Raw genomic sequence first — 23,046 nt, 5'->3', positions numbered from 1 at the left:
AACAGAAATAAAGCTATAGAATACCATAGTTATGATAATGAGTTTTAACCTTTTTCTGTCTCTGCATCACTGTATCTGAGGCATCCTGGCACAGCAGAAGAGGTCAGACTTATTGTTAGAGCCACCATTTACTGTGGCTAAACACCAAAGCTTTTAGGTGGCTAAGTAAAAAAAAAAAAAAAAAAAAAAAAATCAAAACAAAACCACAAAGTATAAAGCAAAGGTAAATTAATTCCTCTACTGGTCAGTGTGTATTATGCTTCATTACCTTTATTAACATGGCAAAATGAGTGCATGATGTGGAAGTGGTTCGAGGAAAATTGCAGTGTTACACAACTACAGATCTCTATCCACTGACAGAGATCCAAGAATAATTTTGTGGAAGTTAATTAACATTACAAGATAAAATAATGAGTTTAGAATTCATTCTGGGCAATCCCTGGATTTGAGTCTATTCCTTTACCTCATTCAGAGAGAGAGGTTATGATTAGTCTAGAAATGAAAGGTTTTATCTAGCTCTTAGTCACAGCTTTTCTATATGGTGTCTCCTAACTTAAAGTACAGCACGGAAAATCAGAAAAGCATATCTGAGCTATCTGCAGCAATTACAAAAGATACTGCAAAGGCTAACTTTGTATGAGAATGATTCCTGATTCACAACTAAAAAAAACTCTTTCCCTTCAATGTACAATTCAGGGGATTGCTGTATATAAAAATAAATGTTTAATTGTAGACTCACCCTATTCAAAAGACAAAAGAGAAGTTCAGATGGAAATGGTGATCTCAGATCCTTCAGTCATGTGTTGCTGGACCGAATAGTTCACAGAATCACCAGTTTTTACCTTGGGGCATAGACTTTCCTCACAGACTTGCTCCTCAAAAAAATGCATTATAAAAGTATAATATAGTTTCTCTTTGCCAAGGGATTTGGCACATTATATCACAATTAAAAAAATACAATAAAACCATGAGGCAATAAAAATGCTGTAGAAGCTTCTATAAACTAAGCTAACAAGCAATAAAACAAATAGAGTTTAAGTGTAAGAAAGGGGATTTGCTGCCAATAGAGGAAGAATTTTATTGAAAAATATATATAGTCATCTGCACATTCATACTGTTGAAATACTGAATGTTCTTTAAAGGGCAGTACTGCTGTTTAATTTGGTGTTTGAGATCAGCACGTATCTTGGAAGGATTTTTCAGCTGCAGGTAACTAATACAGCTGCCCTTAGGCAGCAAAAATATTCCCAGGTAAGTGTAATGATTTGGTTAGAAGCTGAACTGATTCTTTTCCTTAAGACCTCAGGAAACCACTATAATAGACAATGGAGCTAGGATTACATAAACAAATACCTTAGAAGTCCCATTTCAAAAATAAATCAAGCTCACACAAAAAAAGCACACTTCCATGATCCTTTAAGCCTTTAAAATATCCTTGCATTTGTACCAACGCTAATGCTTCTGCTCTCCTCCTTTCTCTTTGACTCATGAAATGGGAAGACACATGTGAACTCCCTTTCATGATGCTTGTATTTCATGGTAGGGGTGAACTGAAGCCAATGTCAGAATTTAGATATGCTTGTCACCAGTTTAAGGGTGGCACTGGGCCGGGCCAGACTGGCAGAGCCTCTGAGTTTAAATCCCTTCCCTGACGTGCTTCCAGTTCTCTGGCTGCAAGCAAACTGCTGGCACCGCCAACAACTGACCCTATGTGCTATAAATTGGCATGTTTGGCTGAGAATATGCTACTGTGCACAAAAGGATGAAGGTGAAGGACATCAAATTTATTTTTTGTTATTGGTTGATATTGCCCTTTCGGCCTAGATAAGAATTTATGTAACTGCATAGCTCATTGCTTTGGGGTAGAGTAGAAATAGTACGTAATTCCTTCCTCAGCTCTTTCTCTTGGATTTAGTTCTATATTAAAGGATAATGATTACTTTAAAATACACAAGTAATACTGAAGTTTAAAAATAACTATTAATAGTTTATCAATCATTTTTCTTAAAGGGAATATCTAAAAAGTACTGTCATCAATGACATTGAATAAGACGTGAAAACATGCAGCATTACGTGAAAAAGGGGGAAACAAACACATTGAAGAATATCGGTGTGTTTGAGAGTATTTCTTCTTTCAGGTTTGTCTGAAAAAACATCAGATTAGGATTCTGTTTCTGTAGGCTGTTGTGCACTTTATTTAAAAGTCAAAACAATGCATCTGTGTATGTGGCCAGTCTTCTGAGTTTGATTCAGACTATTAGTGATTTTAAAATCTTAATATTATAGTTATGCAATTTATGTTCCTTTTATGCCTTTTGAGCAGAGAGGACTTTGAAATAGCTTTGTTTAATCTGGCTTAATTGGGTGGATGCCCAGTTCTTCAATGAGGGCAGTGAGTTCTGTTTCTGCTGTCAGTTCTTTACGTCTGGAACAAGTGAGCACAGCTCACATTGATTTCAGAGGCACAAACCAGCCTTGTAAGGTAGGAACTGTCTACACTGGAGAGGAAATAGCGTTACTTTTAGGAACTGAAAGCTTTTGCAAGTAAATTCAACTAATTAACCTAGTAACAAACAGAATAATTTTTTTTTTTTTTTCTTTCCTACTTCTGTTGACAGTGAAAATATGCTGAAAGCACATGCTTTGCCAGAAATGCTGTAAATACACCTACTTGGGCAAGGGCTATGGGTAGCCAGCTCTCCTCGCCATTAGTGAATGATAAAACTGGGTGAAAACTAAGCTTTGAAAAAAAATAAACACCTCTGCACCAGCAGAGTTAGCTCCAAGATTCTTTGCATTTTATTCCAATTTATGCAGGCGGAGGTCTTCTATGCATCCATCACCATCCTGTCAAGCAAACCAGCCTTGCTCCAAACAGCATAGTAATGTGCTATTATTTGTTTCTGTGACTCTGCATGTGTGTTTGCCAATGTATTCACAGGCATATCTACGTACATAATGTTACCTTACCACCAATTCATCTTTCTAAGTCTCATGAACATCTACAGCTACCAGCTCCAGATGAACTCCTCTAACTATACTGATATATAAGGAATTACACGGTCATGATGGCAATCGTGTATCTTCAATCACAGTGCTACTGTAGCGTCCCAGGTTGTCTGTGGCAGCTGACTGCCTTTCTCAGGTAGACAGAACGGTGCTGAGGAAAAGAGCAGGATGTTGACTCTGAGTGCTCTTAACGAAAATTACCTTTTCAATGTTTTTTTAAATGCTGTGTCTTCAGCAGTTTGGTATGTAATGCTAAAATACAAAACTGGGAGGAGTATTGAAAGATAGCCTTGGTTCAGTGCATTCATGTACATTTTACTGATATGATTAAGGAATAGGTACACTAAGTTACCCTCAGGTACAGTAGTGTGAACATTAACTCATGCCAGCTGCTGCATTTCTGTGCATATGATTCTACCTGATGGTAAATGAGAAATGCTCCCAGGTAACTTAAGTCCAGGTAATAACAGAGAACTAAGAATCCTTACATTTATCACACAGGTTAAGTGAAAGAAGCTCACACTGAAGCATGTCTTTCAGGGGCTTATTAATCTGCTCATGCCCCTTTGATGCTTTTAATGTGTTCCAGTAATTTTAAGATCTATGCATGCCTTTAGTCTAGTCACTAAGTTTGTGAAAGTCAAAATTCAGATGCCTAAAGGACATCTGAGTTTGAAATCTGACTGACAAATCAGGGCCCTGGATCTGTTTTGAGCAGACATTAATTATTGCCGATTTTATTTTTTAAAAATTATGCTAACTGCACACTCACCACATTTGAAGACCACAAACAAAATCATTTCAGTAGCAGCATTTGGCATTGCATTAGGTGTATTCACAGGTGTTTGGTTGACTTTACAGGTTTGCAAAGTTTATTCATAGTTGCTATGATACAAATCTGAAGACTTCTCCCTAAAGACCACTTTACAAATCAGCCAATTATCAAATGTTTCAGCTGGAAATTCAGGAAGTTTTCGTAACTTCCTGAGTGGGGTGATAGGAGGCCATGTTTCTGGACTATAAATAGTTTTTATTACTTAGCTTTGTTCTGCTTGTAGTGTGTGTCTCACGTTTAGCCTCACCATTTGGAAGATGCTTGCCAAATTTATAAATGAATGTGCCCTGAAAAGCTTTAAGAAAGAACTTTGCAAAATATCACTTCCATTGGAGAGAAAAGAGAATAAAACACTTGTACTCATGGACTTGCATTTCAAACCACTTGGCAGATTTAAGTGATTATATCTAAACAGACAGAAAATGCATCAGACTTTCTACCTTTCCTTTTCTTGATTCCCTTCTAAGGACTCTTTACTTATTTTAAATACAAATGGCATGTTTTGAGAAGATAATAACATTAATATGTGGGTGAACATTTGTTAGAGTAATTTTAATTTAATATGACACACTTATGTGTTTACATTAATGACTGCCAAAACCGGCTAAAAATTAAGATAATATTGTATTCTCAAAGTATTTACTCCCCCAGAGAAACCCCACCAAAACTGTTTAATTTTGGACAATCTTTGATCAGTGCTGTAGACATAGGTTCCGGTTTACAGAGACTCACCCCATCTTGAGCCTTTTAGGTTAAAAGTTATTTAATCTGGGACAGTATCATGGGAAATAACACTATATATTTGAACTGTCCTCTGTTCAGCACTAATTCAAGTGGATCTTTATCATCGTCTATAATATAAGCTCTTCTTATATTCTCAAGAATGACAGACAGGGCAAGCAATAGGAGATGGACACACACACACAAAAATGTTCAGCAGAATAAAAGCTAGAGCAATTACCATGAAGAGATTGAGAAGAAAAGAAAGTGACAAGGGAAATGCATTAGTGAGTCAGATATTGAGAGAAAAATCATAAGCATGAGTAGGTGAATTCATTGTACTCTTGAAGAAAGAAAAGATAGTGATAAGGAGTTAGATTTAGAAGTAGGAATATAGATTTAGAAGTAGGAATATTGAGAAGAAGTAGCCTCTGATGGGAAGATGAAGAGAATGCAGGAAATTGGGTAAAGGAAGAACAAGTCAGAGAAGCTTGGTCAGCACAAGAAGGGGAGATCAGCAGAATGTGCAGAGCGTGAAACTGCTCACATCAAAGGACTTCATCAACTCTTGAGCTGAGAGCAGCCTTAGGAAACCAATAAAGAATTATGCTGGAAGCAAGGGATTAATAACTATGACTTGAAATTGTTTGCTTGCTCTGTTCTGATGTTTTGAGTATCCTCTCATAATAAAAATTTATAGACTTCGTCACTTTTGATCAGAGGCCACTGTGATTAGCTGAAACATAGTCTTAAAATAAAAAATGAAATCATAATATATGACCAATAAAATCTTGTTGCTTTTGCAACATGCTTTGTTTCTTTTTTTTACCCAATGGGGTTAATAAAATACAGTGTCTTTTTTCTCTCCATAAGTATTATAATTAAGGGAAGTGGAATAAATTTCTCTTCTCCCAGTATCTCAATTTCTGTCAGTAACTATGAAAATTAAATAATAAAAGCCCAAAGCATGGTAGTTAAACATCTCATTTTTCTAAGCAATCTCTGCAGTGATGGATGGTGGTAACGTGGAAGACTCTGGTACTGCAACTGCTGCATATTTTCTACGGGCAAGAGTATTTCTTTCTGCAGGGCTTTCATACTGGTACATTTCATGAGGAACTCAATATAGCAATGGAAGCTTAATTTACATATTAAATGTTGGTCATATTATCTAAAATACTTTAATACCTTCAACAACATTTTTTTATGCCTTAATGTTATTAAGGCTGGTGTGTGGGAGTATTTGGTGTCTGATACACCATAGTCCTTTAATAATAACTTAAATCCCTCTCAGTGGTTGTTGGGTTTTTTTTGTTTGTGGGTTTTTTTTAAAACTCAACAAGGCTAATAGGAGCTCTGTTAAAGACTTCCAATATTATTCAGCTGGCATTTTTCCCTGATATTGAAACTCTCTTAAATTTCGAGTTGGTGGGAGACAAGTCTTCCTGGGTTTTGTGTACAAGTGGATTTAATTGTGAAAAAATTTTATTTGGCATTTATATAGACTGTATAAAGTAATATCTTCTGTCTTTAATAGATCATGACAAGTCAGTCTGTCTTTGAGTTTATTTTCACTTCTTTATTTTAATTTTTTCCATGGTCTTTCATTCTTCCGAATTTCTATAAATTGCAGGGTCTATTTCACTTCTAGATTTTTAAAAAAAAGTCTGCAAATAATATCAAATTCAGGGGTTTTTTTCTGGACCTTAGTATCTTTGACTATGATACAAGATTTTTTTTTTTTTCCTTGTGGGTCATCTATATTTTCTTGTTTATTTAATAAGCTTGTTTGGAAATAGATATTTAATTACTGTTCTACATAAGGGTGTTCTACTATCAATCTTGCTTCTAGTTCACTTTAAATCCACTCAAGCTATTTTAGTGAATGCCTCCAAGGGGTTTTGAAAATATCACTATTTGCATATACAAAATCAGTACCAAAAATCTCTAAAAGTATCTCATAATCCTTTAAAATAATCTCTCAAATGCAGGTAGATGACTAAAATGCAGGTATATCATCAGTCTTAGATGCCTAACTGGGTATGTGAAGTATAGAATGAACTATCTGTCTTATCTTTTGGTTGCAAAGGAGCTTATAATATCAATCTTCCTTTAAAGACTTGTTATGTATTCCAGTTTCTAATTGCTTATGTTATTGTGTATGCTATGATTTACCGTCATACAGAACTGCAGAAATTGCACTCACCATGCCTACTGTTACATCTTTGATATCTTGATTTTACCAAGGCACCTTAGTCTCCCGAATGATGCTTTAGCTTGTCACAGAATTCCCTTGACTTCTGTCTGACATATTTCCACACTTTGTGTTAATTACAGTGAAAGACCTACTGGGCATTTTGGTTATTCTTGTATAGAACATGGGCAATGGGTTTGAAAAAAGAATAGTTCTGATCTGCCCATATAACATAAATGGTTTGGTTAATTGTTCCAACATTCTTTTTATCTATAGCCTTGTACACTGGATCAGGTGCTACGCTTAAACATATTTACCAGATATGTCATTTATTAGGAAAAATCAAGGGGGGTGGCAGAAAAAAAAAAAAAAAAAAAATAGTCGTCTCTATTTTCTAAAGCTTTGAGAGTAGAAAAATTGAGCAAATTCTTTCAAGAAAGAAAAACAATTGAGATGACATCATGACAGAACTCAAAACTGCATGGAGATAGGATAAAATGATCATGCCTCTTCCTTATCCCAATGGTTTAGAAAGAAAACCAGAGAATAGTAGAAATGGAGTGAACACTCTACATTTTGGTGGACGCTTACACCTTTTCTTTCTTTTGATACAAGTCAGGCACACATTTTCTGTCATTTATCTCTGGAGCCAATCTACATTTGCATTGTTGTTTAGGCTCAGAAATGCACCTGAAGTGAATGTCCCAGTCATATCTACTTACTATTCTTTGGCTCGTGTTGTGTTGCAGTCTTGAAACATGCAGACTGCATTTCTCATGCATAAAGTAAAACTAGAAGATGGACTTGTGAAATGCTGGGGTTTCAACCCCAAGCCCCAAGTTAAGGCTGACATGTGGGTGATTCCCACAGCCCTTCCCAAGGGGGGTGAGTTTCCCTTTAGGCTTCCCTCCAGGGTGGGTCTGGCCTGGCAGACAGAGCCATGGGGTAAAGGAGCCCCAGGGGTCCCACATTCAGTAACCAAGGGTCAGGTGTCCCACTTGGGGATAACAGCTGGGACCCCTGGCAGGAGGGGCAGTGTCTGTGTGTGAGGTGGGTGCCCTGTGCAGAGTTCCCTGTTGGGGAAGGACCTCCCGCCTCCCTGGGACTGGGCTCCACTCAGCTCTGGCTTTGGTAAACGTGGGCTGTGTAGAGATTCAGTGTGTGGCTTCCTTGGTCTGATGTGTTTGGCTTGTTGACTCGGTTGTCTCCCGTCCCTTCTATAGGAGACTGCATTTCACCATTTATCCCACCCATTGTTGGTTGTGTGGTGTCATTGTTGGGGTCAGTGGGATTGATGTCAATTATGTATAATCTGACTTGTTTGTATCCCCAGCGCTCACCTATGTACTGACCCTTTTGTATCAAATACAGTTTGGTTATTGGTTCATCTTTGCTAGGCATAATAACTGGCAAAACAACTTGACACATTGCATGCTTCATCTGGTCATTTAGGTCATGGAACCAAACTGAGGTTAATCTGAAGTAAACTCCCCTCAAAACATGGATAATTTGGACATCAGAACACCAAGCACAAACGGTTTCACCCTGTAAATCCACCCTGGTAGCTTCACACTACTTCTTGAACTAGACAGCCTAAGAGTCTTGAGTGCTCATGTGGGAAGAAAAAGATGTTTTGTCCCTGCTCAGAACTAAATGATGAGACAAACATATTCTTGTTCCTCATTTAGTTTCTTTCTGCACACATTGACTAAACAAAAATATGATGTCTTAATCAAGAAGATGCTTAGGGGAAAAAAGGAAAATTAGAAAGCTTTGCAGAAACATAAGAAATAACAACACTGTTTCTGAATACATATCTATGATAAATGTGATTCATTTCTGACAAATCTCAGATTTCCTCTACGGGCAAAGAACATTTAGAGTTGGAATATCACTTAAAAGTTAAAAAGAACAACTCAACGTTCAAATATTACATCAGCCTGCCGTATAAGTAGAACCACAATCATCTCGCACACAGAACTTCTTCAGAACTTTTGGTAGACATATTTGGTTCTTCTTACTTATATGATTATTTTCCTTTGCTTTCTGGAACTTATTTTAAAACTCTGGTTTAAGACTTTAATCTTGGATCTTTTGCAGTTTGGTCTCCTAATATGATTGGGTTTTGACAGTTACCAATTGCATACTCTCATAAGCAGGGACTCAGATGCTCAAATGTCTTACCATGTTTTAGAAAGAACTCTGAAACAAAGAGATCCTTTGCTATTACTGAAAACACCAGCCAGCTGAAATCCTCTCCTCATTTTTACAACAGTATCCTCAGTCCCTGAGGAATAATCAGTTTCCTTCAGAATAGATTTATACTTGTATAACATTCAGTAACAGAAAGTTGGAAACTAAACAAAGAAAAACTATATATAAAAAAAAAAAAGACTAAAAAACCCAAAACAAATAAGCAAGAATCTTGAAGCAGAACCACTTTTTTTTCATGAGACTAAAATATATCTTTTAATATGTCTGCAATAAAGTTTTCAAAACTTTGGTCTATGGTATCATCAGTTGTACAAATTAGACTTTGAGAAAGAATAAAACACACCTTGAACTTAAATACTATGTACAGGATATTATCAGACACTGCAAAAGCTAATTGCATCTGAAATCCTGACTAAAAGCATCTAAAAAAATATTATGTAAAATCAGTACAGTACTGTGGCAGCGTAGTATTTCCTTTTCTATGAAAGTTAGAAAAACAGCATCAGTCACAGATAATTTGCAGTAGATCTTTTTTTTTCCTGGAAGAGACAGAAAGATAGTCTGTTAAGGCACCATGAATGTAACCCCACTGATTTCTTGGAATAATTAACATTTAAAATAAATGTTTTGATTGAAATGAGCATGTTCAAGAGATGATTGTTAATGTTTTCTGAAATGTAGACAAACTAAAAAATAAATATATATACTGATGTTCAGAATGGAGCTGGATGTCACAGGTCTATAGATATGGGAGGTGCCTCAGAAGAGGAGATTTTGGAGCCAAAAAGTGATTGCAGATCCATACTCCACCATCAGCTGAAGGATATATTCAGCACATCATTTTAGGATATTTAATTCATAGGAGTAAAGGAATATAAACTATAGGACCGTATTCCAGGCCTTTATTTTCTATTTTAAGACCACTTTCTCCCCCTAAAATCTGTAAAAATATTTGCAGAAGCCCACATTAAGGAAGCCAGACCTGCGTAGTTTAGGAAAGTCTGTACTCATTTCACCAGGTATGTGTTCCTATATTGGAAATGTGCCTAACAGAAACAGGCTTTGAGCATCCAAGTGGTTTGTAATAATACTGTTGAGCAATGTGAATTATTTTTTTTTCACACATATGTGATGTTTAACTCCAAGAACACCCTGTCAGATGTCTTGCTAACATCACCCCACCAGCAAATTCTACAAGATGGCAGAGGCTGGTTAGACATTCCTAATTTGAAAGTTACATTTGAATTTTCCTCTGTGTGCCCAGGACATTTTCCAGATTCCAAAAACCTGACGTGAAAACTGCAATTATTATGCGTAAACTCATTATTTTTGTGTGTAAAAGAATTAAGCAAAGTTTTTGTTTCCTATACTGGAAGTTCATCTTCACTTATCAACCGATACGGAACCCTGCTAAAGAGTCTGGCAGCAAGAAATACATGTAGGTAGGACTGTGTTTTATGTCAATCCACCATTAAAGTTAAATCCTGATTATACCCTTCTGGTAGGGATGAAACAGCTGAAGCTGAAAGGTATAAGGTACCCTTTCTGAACAGTATTGTATGATAACATGGTTAAGAGCTCCTCACCTTCACACATTCATAAAATATATCTATATGGTGCCAAGGACCTCATATCTTATTAAATGATACCTGAAAGAAGCAACATGCACAGAAATTAACTTTCACCACTAGGATGACAGGAATGCCTTTCCCACACATATTGCTTAATAAGATATTATGCATTCACCAAAATATTGTCGCTCTCTTGGGTCTATGTATTAATAAATTCTTACGGCTAGATTAACTCAAATGGGTATGATATAACAGAGTGCCTCTGGCCTGTGCTGATACTCCCCCATAAATGATTTTGCAAGAAGTCGCTGCAAAGATTATTTTCATAAATTCTTACTTCGACCGTATTATTACTGTGTGAACATCTCTCCACTGGCTCCCGATCCTTTCCTGGAAATACGTTGAGCATATTACTCAGTTTCACTCACAGTGATTCTTAGAGTTATCGTTACTATTTTCTCTCATTCAACTTGGAAAGGCTGACTTGTTTCTGACTGAGACTTCAACCACTCTCAAACATTTCACAGATTTTCAAAGAAATTTTGTGCTTTCTTGTGCTGACCCCCATACAGAGGTGCAGTAGATAAGTGCAAAATTTTATCTCCTTCCCTTCTCTCAAATCCCTTCTTAAAAGCATGGCATATTTAAGAAACTCAACAGCTGTGCATCTTCTACTAAGGTAAAAAATATTCTTAATGATTTCCCTTATTCTTGCCAGTCTGTCCTTATAAAATCTTTTGTTGAAACCATACATACCATTCAGGCAGGGACTGTCATATTTCTCTTTATTTGCTCACTTTGTGTTGTCTTGAACTTGCACAAGGATTAGTAAATGCTGAAGAACTAAGAAGCTGTACCATTAGTATTACAGGCCCAGTCTGTAGGAGGGGATGGTTTGAATTTTAATGCAAGGGAAATTCCTTAACATTATTGTCTCTCTAAGAAAGTTATAAATATCCTGGCATTTTAGAGGACAAATCTATCAGCAGCACTGACATTAAAAAGTCACAAACAATAGATACTAAAATATAAAAAGTCTCTTGTAACAGCTAAAATTCAAATTCAGTAGAAATAACCACTCCTGGGAAATTAACATCAATGCCATTTGAGCTGGGTCTTACATTGCTAAAATAGTAGATTGTACTTAGAAGGAAATGAAGCATTTAGAATAATTGAGCAATAATTCAGTAATGATGGAGATTTACACCCAAAACCGGATCCTGACAGACTACAAGTGTGTGATTAGAAAGGAAGGATTGGACGTCTTCAATTAGAAAGCACTGTGAATTGTCAAGAGTAGTGAAATTATATTTTGAATTTTATTTTTAAGTGCATATATATATACATGTACATTGCTTTAGATTATAGAATATTTCAAGACTTGCTGGTATAATTACCAGAGTTTGAAATAATCTAAGCTACATCTTTTCAGACAACAGAGGAAGAATGCCAAATATATTTGTCTCATCTAGCCCATTTTACTCCTCCACTTCTTTCCACATGATTCTACATCCTTTCAGACTTTGCATCCTTGCTTATCAGTGTTGCATGTCGCTACGAAGTATTGATTTAACTTATTTTATTACAATTGCATACTACGATTGCTCAGATTTGAGTAGTTGCTTCTCTATGCTAAAGTAGTAAGGTTAGATACCTATTATTTATTTTTGTTTTCTTTTTTATTTGTAAAAATAAACGTTACAGAAAGAACAGAAGAAATCTTTTTTACAGAATTATATGTTTTGTAGAGGTGACATCCCATGTTTGTGGCAAGACATTACCAGAGTAAGCAATGACAGTTGCTCAGAGATTCCTTACAATATTAAATTACTAGTCTGTTTCTTTGACAAAGTACAGATGTAGCCACAGATTTGTTTGATTTGACAAAGCATGGAGGTTTCGATTCAGCAACTAATTAAGGATTCAGAAGCAAGTTAGAGTGTGAGTGACTAAAACCTCTGAGATCTTTACAGTACTAGCTGTAAATCCATCTCAGTTAAATGCAACACAGTTTAAACATATATTTAATGTAGTCACATTTAAGACTGTGTTTAGGTGCTTACCACTTATAAATGTGCTTCAGCACTACTTAAATGGTTTTTTCTGAATTTGGATCCAAATGAATCCTATGCTGTGGAGAATTCAGACCTGAAAGCTCACCTGAAACACCAGCTGAAAAACATTACCTTGTTACAGCAAACTTCTTTCTGAGTTATTTTCCTGGAGACAGAATTAAGTCAGTTTCATGTGGGATTTCTTGAAGATTTATTTCAAAGAGAGCTGGCTGCTAGTTTACCATTCTCCATCTATTGACATTCCAGTACCGAAAGGAAAGAAAATAGAGTTGCTGTGTGACAGCAGTATATTTAGTAGAACTCTGCAAAAACTGGGAACACTGCACAAAATTTTCTCCACTTTAATTTGTAACTGGTGTTTGCAGAAACACAAAAGCTGAAAATATAAAAAGTTCTGGGAGATGTACATTTTAAAATAAAGTTTTGTTTCAGGGAAATAAAATAGAAAATTGTAAAAATCTCTAGAAAGAGAGGTGGGGATGCCAAAAAGCTGGTTAGGTGTGCTACCACCAGTAACACACAGTTAGTAAAAAGGCAACCTGGTGCAAGGGGCAAGTGATCAGCCTAGATGTTTGTTTGATTATGAAGTTTATGAGCCTGTCAGTTGGAGAGTGACTAAGACGACTACTTTGGACTTATCGACCTGAGAAACCTGTGATGCCAAAGAATGGAATGTTTTCTCTTGAACTAAGGTGTCCTGGAAATTAAAAGACTCCTTTGGAAAACTATACTTACCACATTGTCTACAGAAAGCAAGCATTTATACTGACTGGTTCAAATCATAAAGAACATTTTCAAGCTTTTTCCTTGAAAAAGAATAAATATGGTTAGTTTTGGGTCACTCTACTTTTTGTCATTAAAAGACAGAAAGATTATTAACAATGGAAGTGGTTCATAGCTTGGATGTTAATCTGTAAAATAGGTTAGGATATCACCTAAAGAAAAGGTCAGTAGCCCTAATTTTAAGTGATTGCTGTGGTTAATTAAAGAAAAACATGTTACTAATCTTATTAAAGTCAGAGGAAGCTTCATTTTAGCTTTTTCTTGAGTCTGAGAGAGTCTAACGTTTTCCTGAAGGAAAAAGGATAAAGTATGAAATGAAAAAGATGTCTGAAGTGTGCTTTGTTTAGCACTAGTCCTGTGCCTTTATGGAAATTTCTGTGACTTTATTTGCCTGCAAATGTAACAATTATCAAACTGAAAAGAAGCAGAATGGCAGTAGCTACATATTCCTTTTAAGCAAGCATACAGAGAGCTAGACAGGAGCAATTTACAGAAAAGAACACTGTTTGCCTTTTTTATTGCTTGCAAAATGCCAGGAGAATTTCAAAGTAATAGCATTTGCTAAAAAAAAAAAAAAAAAAAAAAAAAAAGGAAATAAAAGAAATATATTGCCTCAGAAAAGGCCCAATTTAAAAAGTCTTCACCTTTTCATCCTGATACATGAGCCTTCTGTATGCTTTAGCATGAGAAAACTTTTATTTATCTCTCTATTTGTTTATTTATTTGTAAGAGCTGGGGTGGTTTTGATCTTTTAAAAGTTGTATGACAAGGTTTTTAGTTTTCTTATTTTTTAAATTGCTTTGAGTTTTCACGCTCAGCAAATACACGCTTTGTCATGTGTACATTTGAGGTTATATTTCATAGAAATTTCTGCAATACTTCAATATTGTTTCCATGGTTCAGTGTTCTCTTTGCTACTTTGTTGACCAAAAGTTCATTTGTCTTTCAAATACTTTCTATTGTTTATGAAGTGGTGTAAACAGCGTTTCTACATTTGGACAGCCTGAAAGGTTAAAAATAGAGCAAAAAAATTTCCATTCAACTCATCTTTGCTAGAAAAATTTTTAATTCCTCTTTGAAAATTTTTAAATACATTCATTATTGTGCTTTGCAAGCTGTGGGTTTTGGAGGAATTGGAGGATCAATACATGGCAAAATCCATTTCTTATGATATTGCCAGTAAATATTGAACTTTCTTATCTGAAAAAAGATAAAACTTTCTGAGATTTACCTTACTTTTGACACAAGAGTAGCTTATGTTTACTGCAAACAGTCTAAATAAAGTAATGTGATATGTGCTGGCAAGGAAACAGCAAGTAATATACTCATGTTCCACTTGGGACCGTAAAATATCATTCAAGCAGTGAGCAGGCCTTTGGCTCAGATTTCTAAATCTCTTTTGAGCATTTCCCATCTCTCGTATCTATATTGGCTGAATATCCAAATCCAGGGAGCTTAGTGTCACCTTGCCGTGTACTTCCCACCCCACTGCGCAAGGAGAGATGCAGGGGCCGCCCCTCCTGAGCTCTTCCTCTGACAGACGCCACTGACCTCCCTGATCCATGACCCACATCCTTCCTTTGCCTCCTTTCCTATTCCCGGCCCTACACCCCTGGTGTGTACCGGGTCCTGAGCGCAGAGGCACTGGAGACTCCCTGTTTCCCCAAAGACAAACATGGCCCAGTTTGCCTCGTGGCAGCAAGCAGCTGCATCAGGCAAGGCTCGGAGCCAGGAGCTGCTGCCACACCTTGCGTCCTTTGATCTCCCAGGCTTTCCACCGTCTCCTCTACCAGACACAGCTTGTTGGTAGGGCTCGTGATCTGCCCGCCAGCTGCACCTGGCCCATCAAGGCGGCGTGCGGAGGAGACACCGCCGCGCTGCACTGCAGATGGGGAAGGGGGGTCTGCCAGCCGGGGCCTCCCTCTTGGGGAGCCTGGATGAGCCCAAGTTCGTGGGCTGCCGCTTTGAACTCCCATCACAGTGCTGCCTCCCACATCTGGAGCCTGAGGTGAAGGAAGATGAAAGCAGGCTGGGGAGTGCAGAGGCTTGTGAGGCACGCTGGGAATGCTCACAGCCTGCAAGGAGGGCTCAGGACTTGGCCATTCCCCAACCTCGGTCGTTACAGCTCACGGTTAGAGGAGCTGTTCCCTGAGCCTAGGCGTTGCACACTACCAGGCATGCATTTGATGTATGCTGGAGTGTTTGTACATAAACCAAAGGTTGTTAATAGGTGCTTGCATTAATTACTATGAACAGTGGCTCTGATAATATCCAAGGATCATGCCTGTGTCGATCTGAATAGTTTTCAGAGGTACTGATTTCACACTTTCAAAACTTGGTCGATAACTTACCCACTGTGTGTTTCCATTGACTTAACAAGCTTTGAATCGAGCCTTTAAAACATCAAAAGGAAGAAAAAAGGAAAAAAAAAATTCCAACAAATGCTGCTTTCTGATTTTGCTAGGTTTTGTAGTAAATCTATTCAAAGACAGGGCAAGCAGTGTGAAATGCACCACCTGGCCTTTTACACTGAAGACCTGACTGCTGTCTCCAGCTCAGGCATGCCTATAAGCATGAGCATTAGCCTCACTGTGTTCACCAAAACCTAAGCACTTGCTGGACTGGCTTTTCTAAATAAGGATGCTTTTTGGAATGGAAACCTTCAGGTGCACGTTTTACATTAGTATTAAAACATAAATTATAAGTGTATTTTCTTCTCACTTGTGAATTTTATCACCTTTATGGTTTGTGACATCGTAATGTTCCTTGAATGTTAGTGTTACAGGAGGCAGAGAAAACAGCTTTTGCAAATATATTGTCATGTAAATCTTAGTCTCCCTGGTCTTTTTAGAATAACAAACAACTATACATAATTAATTGTAATTTTGCAAGAAGTGACATTATCACCATACTCATAAATACCCACAAGGCAGGGAGTGTCCCAGGGGGAGATAACTTTCTTTCAATGGTGTGATAAAACGTTCTCATCACGGACAGTATTTATTGCCCATGTCTCCTGAGAGATGATTAAAACTAGAGAAAATATGCAGACACAAAGCGTGCCTGCTATGCTTGTTTCATAGGCTTGCTTCATTAGTTTAAAACACAGCGTATTAATATGGGATCTGAGAAAAATTATTTTTCCTAGTTCTGCTTTGTTACTCTTTAGTTGTTGTTTTACAGCAAAATGACTGAAGAAATAACCAAAACCTTAATCTCTTTTAAAAACTCCTCCGACACTATTCTACAATCTCTGTTGCAATAAACTGCATACAACCTCATCAATTATCACTCAGTATCCTTTCGCCAGCTTTCGTGCCACTTTCCTTGTGAGCACAAACTGAAAGGCAGTTCATTATATTCCCTTTTCTTACAAGATAATCCATCAGAAATTAAAACAAAATAATTACAATGAAATATTTCATATGCTGTTTACTTAGCTTGTTAAGTAAAGAATAACGGCTATGGTACAGTCATTTTTTTAGATGAACAAAAGATCTTTTTTGAGTGATTGTTAGTCTTTCAGAAGGGCAGGTGCCATGTCCTGCAACGCTGACTTCAGTGCGTAATACCCTTTTGGCAAGCCAAGGGGAATTACAGGTTGAACAGTTCTCAGAGTTAGGCACTCTGCTAGGATGGAACTCTGTGAATAGGTTGACTTCAGCCAAAGTGAGGAAAAACTCTCATTGCCATCTATTCCTTTCTTTTTGAGTTTGTCTCTCAACAGAGATTTGATTCATACCACCTAAAAATAAATCTGGTTTCTGCAAAGTACAAAATATCTATGTTGTGATGGTATCAGTATTTCCGTTTTTATGTTCAGAGATAACTTAAGATCCTAAAATGATCTTAAATGATCAGATTCTTACTTCTTTATTAAAAGGCCTTGGGTTTTTGCCTTTCTTTTTTCTTTTTATTTAGGCATCTTTTTGCATTCATGATGTAAGAAATTGTTCAATATCTCTTTTTATGACATTACATAAAACTTCCATGAGTAGCATCAGCTAATTCCTTCACAAAATATGATGCGAAGTTGTATAGAAGGGTCAAAATTACACTGGCTGTGAAAATCTGACAGTGCACTCAAGATTCATTGTTCAGTTCCAGCGTGAATCAAATGGACCTCAAATCAAATTAATGATAAACTGTATTACTCCTTAACTATTACATTTAGAAACCGTAGTACTTAGCACATGGTGTTGCAATTTGAAATTTTATCTTTGATTTACTGAAGTTGGAACTTCATTTGTATTTTGCTCTAACATTTAGTGTGTTTATTGAGTTTATGGCTAAATTTTAACTAATTTCTGGCTAACAGGGAATTATCAGGAAACCATTTTAATATTACTGAACTGTATGAACTGGAAAATAAAAGTTTTTTAAAAATCGTTTTCCAGTAAATTTCTGTCTTCAAGGTAAAAATTGAGTATCGAAAATATTCAGGTTCACTTCAGGTTAATTCTCCAAGGTTCAGGGGAATGCCTTAATAAGTCTTGATATCTGTTTTGGGCTTCAAATATGATCATATCAGAATCCTTTCACTTTCACAAGAATCAGAAGAGGAATGAAGAGGAGATGAAAACACATTTAGATAAAGGAATACGTTGAATGTGTACTTCAGACCTGCAAGCTACATTTTTGTTTGGTTTGCAATTTTGTTTACATTTGTTTCCATTACTTTTTTTCTTCCTTCAGCACCATAAATTGTTTTCTAACTGAGATAATCTGGTGATCATTTTGTATTCCCCGATTCTTCTCACCATTTCAAAAGAGTAAACAGTAATATCTCCATAGAATTCAATTCAATGGAATTTATTTTAATAGTAAATTCTTTAATTCCTGCAGTCTGTAAAATTCATGGCAAGAATTTTTTCCCCTGGATTCACACAAGACAACCACAATTTGCCGTTTCTCCACACCATAAATATGTTGCAATATACAATATATGAAAATGATTAGGTACACTATGACTCATTATACCCTTGAATTTAAACATTGAATTGAAACTTTCTTTTTTAACTTAAAACTTTGAGGAACCCACCAACAAACAAAGTAGTTGTGGTACAAGTAGTGCTGCCACTTTAAAAAGAATTTAATTTCCTGTGTGTAATTTGTGGAATATGAATTATCCTGCAAATACTTAATGGTAGCTTAACTCCAGAATTAGCTAACATCTGCTCGGTTTTAGGTGAAAGAAAGTAATATATATGATTTATGTTCTTTTTCTTTGTTGTTACTTTTCTTTTTGTCTGTAAATGATGGGAATCTTTCATAATAAAGTCTTATTTTCCCCTTAACTGCAGCAACACTTTCACTACTCACCCCTCTAATTATTTGATAGAAAAAATATAAATTTGTACAACAGATTATAATTTTTTCATTAGTGTTTGATTTCAAGCTGATTGACATTAATTTATTATATCAATACAATTTTTTTATTAAATCACTCATCTAGGTGCCTTGAGATAAAAATTAATTTATCAGATTTTATTAAAAAAAAAAGAAGTAAGAAGAAATTTTATTTGTTATCAGAAGAAGAAAATAACACTTGTCTTCAAACTTCAGAAGTCCCTCATTAAAAATAAGTGGTCTTAATGGGCTTGTAGTTGGTTTGGGTTTAGTGTCTCTCAACATGAAAGATATGTGCAACAAAGTTCAATTAAGGAAAATCCTAACTCATAGTGTGCTTAGATTAGTATGGATCTAAACAGTATCATCATCAAATGACCTGTTTTCAATGATTGGGAGATGGCAAGTCTATAAATGTAACTGGACTCAAAATAAGAGGAAAACAATAAAAATTTTTTAGTTTATGAGAGAGGAATCCCACTTATGAAGACACAAAATAGCCATGAAATGAAAAAGCCATGAAGAAGAAAATCACAATCCAAATGATTAGAATGATTAGAAATATACCTAAACTATGAACTTTAATTCTTATATAAGTGTGAGTTTAAACTAGGGTTTCTAGCCTAATATGCAAGCTTCAAGGATCTTGGATTCTAGGTTTTGATGCAGTCTCTTAATTTAAATTACTTTTTGTATGAATAAGTTTTCCATGTTTTCTTACAATATAATCTAAACCATAATGAACTGTATTATTTCCTGAGGCTGCTAGTTAGATATGATTATACCCCAAATATTTTAAATGTTAGTAGATATTTTCAGTAATCTTTTCAACTTCATTTTACAACTAATATTCTTGTAAGCAAGCAATTCACCCATACTCTGTATCTCCCATCAGCTAGGTAACAGCGACACAAATGAGTCTCACCCTCATGGGTACGTGGCATAGTCTCTTTGTTATTCTCGAATTGCTCCTGGCTGTTTCTTAGAAAATGTTGATTGGACTTGGGTTTGATTTGCGAGGAACAAGAGAGTTTCTAAAACCATGGACTTCCTACAAGCTCAGGAGAACAGTGGCTTTCCGATGTTATCCTAAATAGCCTTTCATTAACCCAAATTCAGGAGTTAAAGAACCATGCCAGAACTTCTGATTCTTCATTCAACTTTCAGTCAAAACACATTTCTAAAGGGAGAATATAACAATCATCAAAGACAGAATAAAAATTTGAAGCAAGTTTTTGAGAGAGATAATGTAGTCTAATGGGAGAATAAGACTAAATTGCAAGTTTTTAGGTGAGATTGACTGCATGTTACATTGACATTCTTTTTTTCTAATAACTTTTTTCCAAAATATTCTTCCACCTTTTTTTTTTTTAATGAGGTTATCTGATTTTTATACATTTTGGGGACCAGTCTTTCACATGGGAAAGCTACAGATGTCTAAACACAATAGGACTTGTTATGTGATAGGTGTTCACATACAGGCTGGCCACAGCAAGCCAGACCTAATGGTGACCAGGATCTAATGGGGATGTTGAAAAATGCTGCCCAGCATACATAGACACAGGAGTCGTCATCAAAAGAATACATCTTCAGTCATGTGAAGGTGGAAGCTGTTCCAGTTTGTCCTGTGACCATCTCAAACAAGGCAGGATGATACTATTTAAATAAGCACTCTGAATAAAACCTGAAGGAACTTTTTCGGAGTTGCTTTTTTTATGCCTTCCCTTCTTTTAATTTTCGCTCCTCTCTCTCAGATTCACAGTCCTAACAGCTGCTTTCCGCTAGAGTGAATGTTAGACAATGTTTGGTTTGAGTAACAAAACATCAATACAATGCATTAAAAATTTTGCTCCTTCTTGTACTATTGCAAACTTGCCGCACAGACTGAAGGTTTTGAGCTTTCTTATCTCCCCTCCTGTAAATACTGGTTTTAGTTTTCAAGTATTTTCAGGTTTTGGGGTTGGTTTTTTTCACTGTTAAGATGGTCTTGAGTTAACTTTATAAAAAAGAAGTCTCAGAATCCTTTTAGTACATTGCAGGTTCTCTTCAAAGTATATTTCCTATGTAAGTATAATAAAAAAATACAATATTTGATTATGAGAACTTTCATGCCAAGTTCCAGTCTGGAGTGAATTTTACAGCTAAGTTATAAACCCCAGAAAATACAAGTTTATAATGGAAATGCTGACAGACTTCTAACTCTGCCCACTGAACTGCTGCTGGAAGGATTTTCTACACTGTGTAAAGACCACTTTAGTGTTCTATTTCCCCCCTGTAATTCCTCCCCTTTCAGAACGTGGAACTTCTGAATAAAAATAGAACTGTTCTTATAGTATCCTACTGTGAAATTCAGTTTATTCAGCTATTAATTTCCTCCTTGTAATCGTGTTACCCTTCTTTTTGAGTATCATATTTTGCCTGCTGAAACTGCCAATAGGCAAAGCAAAGCCTTTACCTAATGGGACAGAATACCATGTAAAACCAGGAGTATCAATGCATTTCCTAAGCCATAAACTTACTATTGTGATGTCAAAGGCAAATCAGTGTTCTTTTTACAGCTAGCCTAATAAAAAAATCTTGTAGCATTTTAAGGTTTTTTCATTTGATTGGGCAGTTTTGTATCAGAGTTCTAGAAGCAAGCAGTTTTGTATCACAGTTCATGACTGATATTGCCTTTTTGCTTAGAGAAAGACTCATGAATAAAGAGTTGGTGAATCTATGATAGTAAAAGCAATGACACTTCACTAAAAAGTTTAACTCATTTCAAGAACATTCATCAAATTCCTGTTGGTTTAGGTTTTTTAAAGTTTTCTTCAGCACATAAAGTATTTATAAAGGGCACACAGAGGTTTAATGCACAAGGTCCGTAAATTTTCAGTTTCACGCTATTTCTGTTAATCTAATAATCTATTTAATGCCTAAACTCCATAGCTGGTTCCTGACTACAGTTTTTATCAATTTTAATCTTCTGGAGCGTTGTATGTGCTACATAAACCAGCATTAGAGATAATAAATCAAAAAAAGAATACCTTAGAATGTAATTTTCCAGACCACTTATTAAACTCTGCTTTATGAAATATATAGGAAATACAATTTCTGTAGAATCAGACTGAAATGGTAATAAGTAATTCTAGCCTTTCCTGTTTTTTTCACAGATTAATCATTACATTTTTCCATAAAATGGCTACAAATATTTTAGATTTAATAGAGCAGATGCATATTACGCCAATCCCTTTGATCAGCATGAGAGTCTTGGAAAGGTTTTCACCATCAGTCATACAACTACATGTATAATTATACTACATGCATATACCTTGTTTATAAATATAAAATAGCATAAATTATTAGAATATTCCTTTACTATCTGATAACGAAATTATTTTGATTTAGATGATGAAAAGGTTTCTGTACACATCTTTTATCACCCAACATATTTAATAGGTTGCAAGTCACACTTGTAAGATTCATTCATGCTGAATGAATATACTGTAATACACAAATAAAACATAAAAAATAAATAATAATACATAAATAATAGCATGGGATGGCAAAATGCAGATGCTAATCATCTAAAAGTTTGGTAAATGGTATAACCCAGTCTTTTATGCTATTTCTGTAAGGTTAAATTTGACTTGTCTTCCAAGTATACTTTCTCTTAATTTTCATAGGTTCTCTTAATTTCATTGCAATTTGACTTTGGAATTAGGCCTGCAGTTTTTGCGCATTTTGCATTTTGATTTCTGATTGAACATACTGAAAAAATAAAATATTCTAAAGCATTACTTTACTGAGTACTTTTAAGAGAACGTTTTGAATAACCAGTAAACAAGGGGAAAAAAAGTTATCTGATTGTCCAACTACAAGAACATCTTGATCTGGATTTCCTTCCAGGTTTTTTTGTTACAAGTTTAAATTCTATCCAAGTCAGCAGGGGGAGAATGAATATCTTTTTTTTTAGTTCAAGGATTAAGAGTATTGGTTTATATCCTTGTTTGGAATTAGAGCTAGAAAACGACACAGTACAACTCTTCCTGTACAAATGTTAGTTTCATATTTCATATTATCTCAAAAAAGTATATTTTTTTCTGCAAAAACACTATTCTAGGTAGCTAAAAATGCCTCATAACCTTAGGAAGATTTTCATCATTATTGCTTACATGTTCACGCAAACTTCCAGTTTCTTGTAGTTGAGTGTGTAGTTCTGGGAGCTGTCCTTTTTTACATTTGCTGTTAATAGCATAAGGTTAAACTAAGAGTTGGTTGCTAATAATCACGCAGTCTTTGCTTTAAGAACAA

The sequence above is a fragment of the Athene noctua genome, chromosome 4 (assembly GCF_965140245.1).
Source record: "Athene noctua chromosome 4, bAthNoc1.hap1.1, whole genome shotgun sequence".
NCBI classification, from domain to species: Eukaryota; Metazoa; Chordata; class Aves; order Strigiformes; family Strigidae; genus Athene; species Athene noctua.
Note: the sequence above shows the minus strand (reverse complement) of the source record.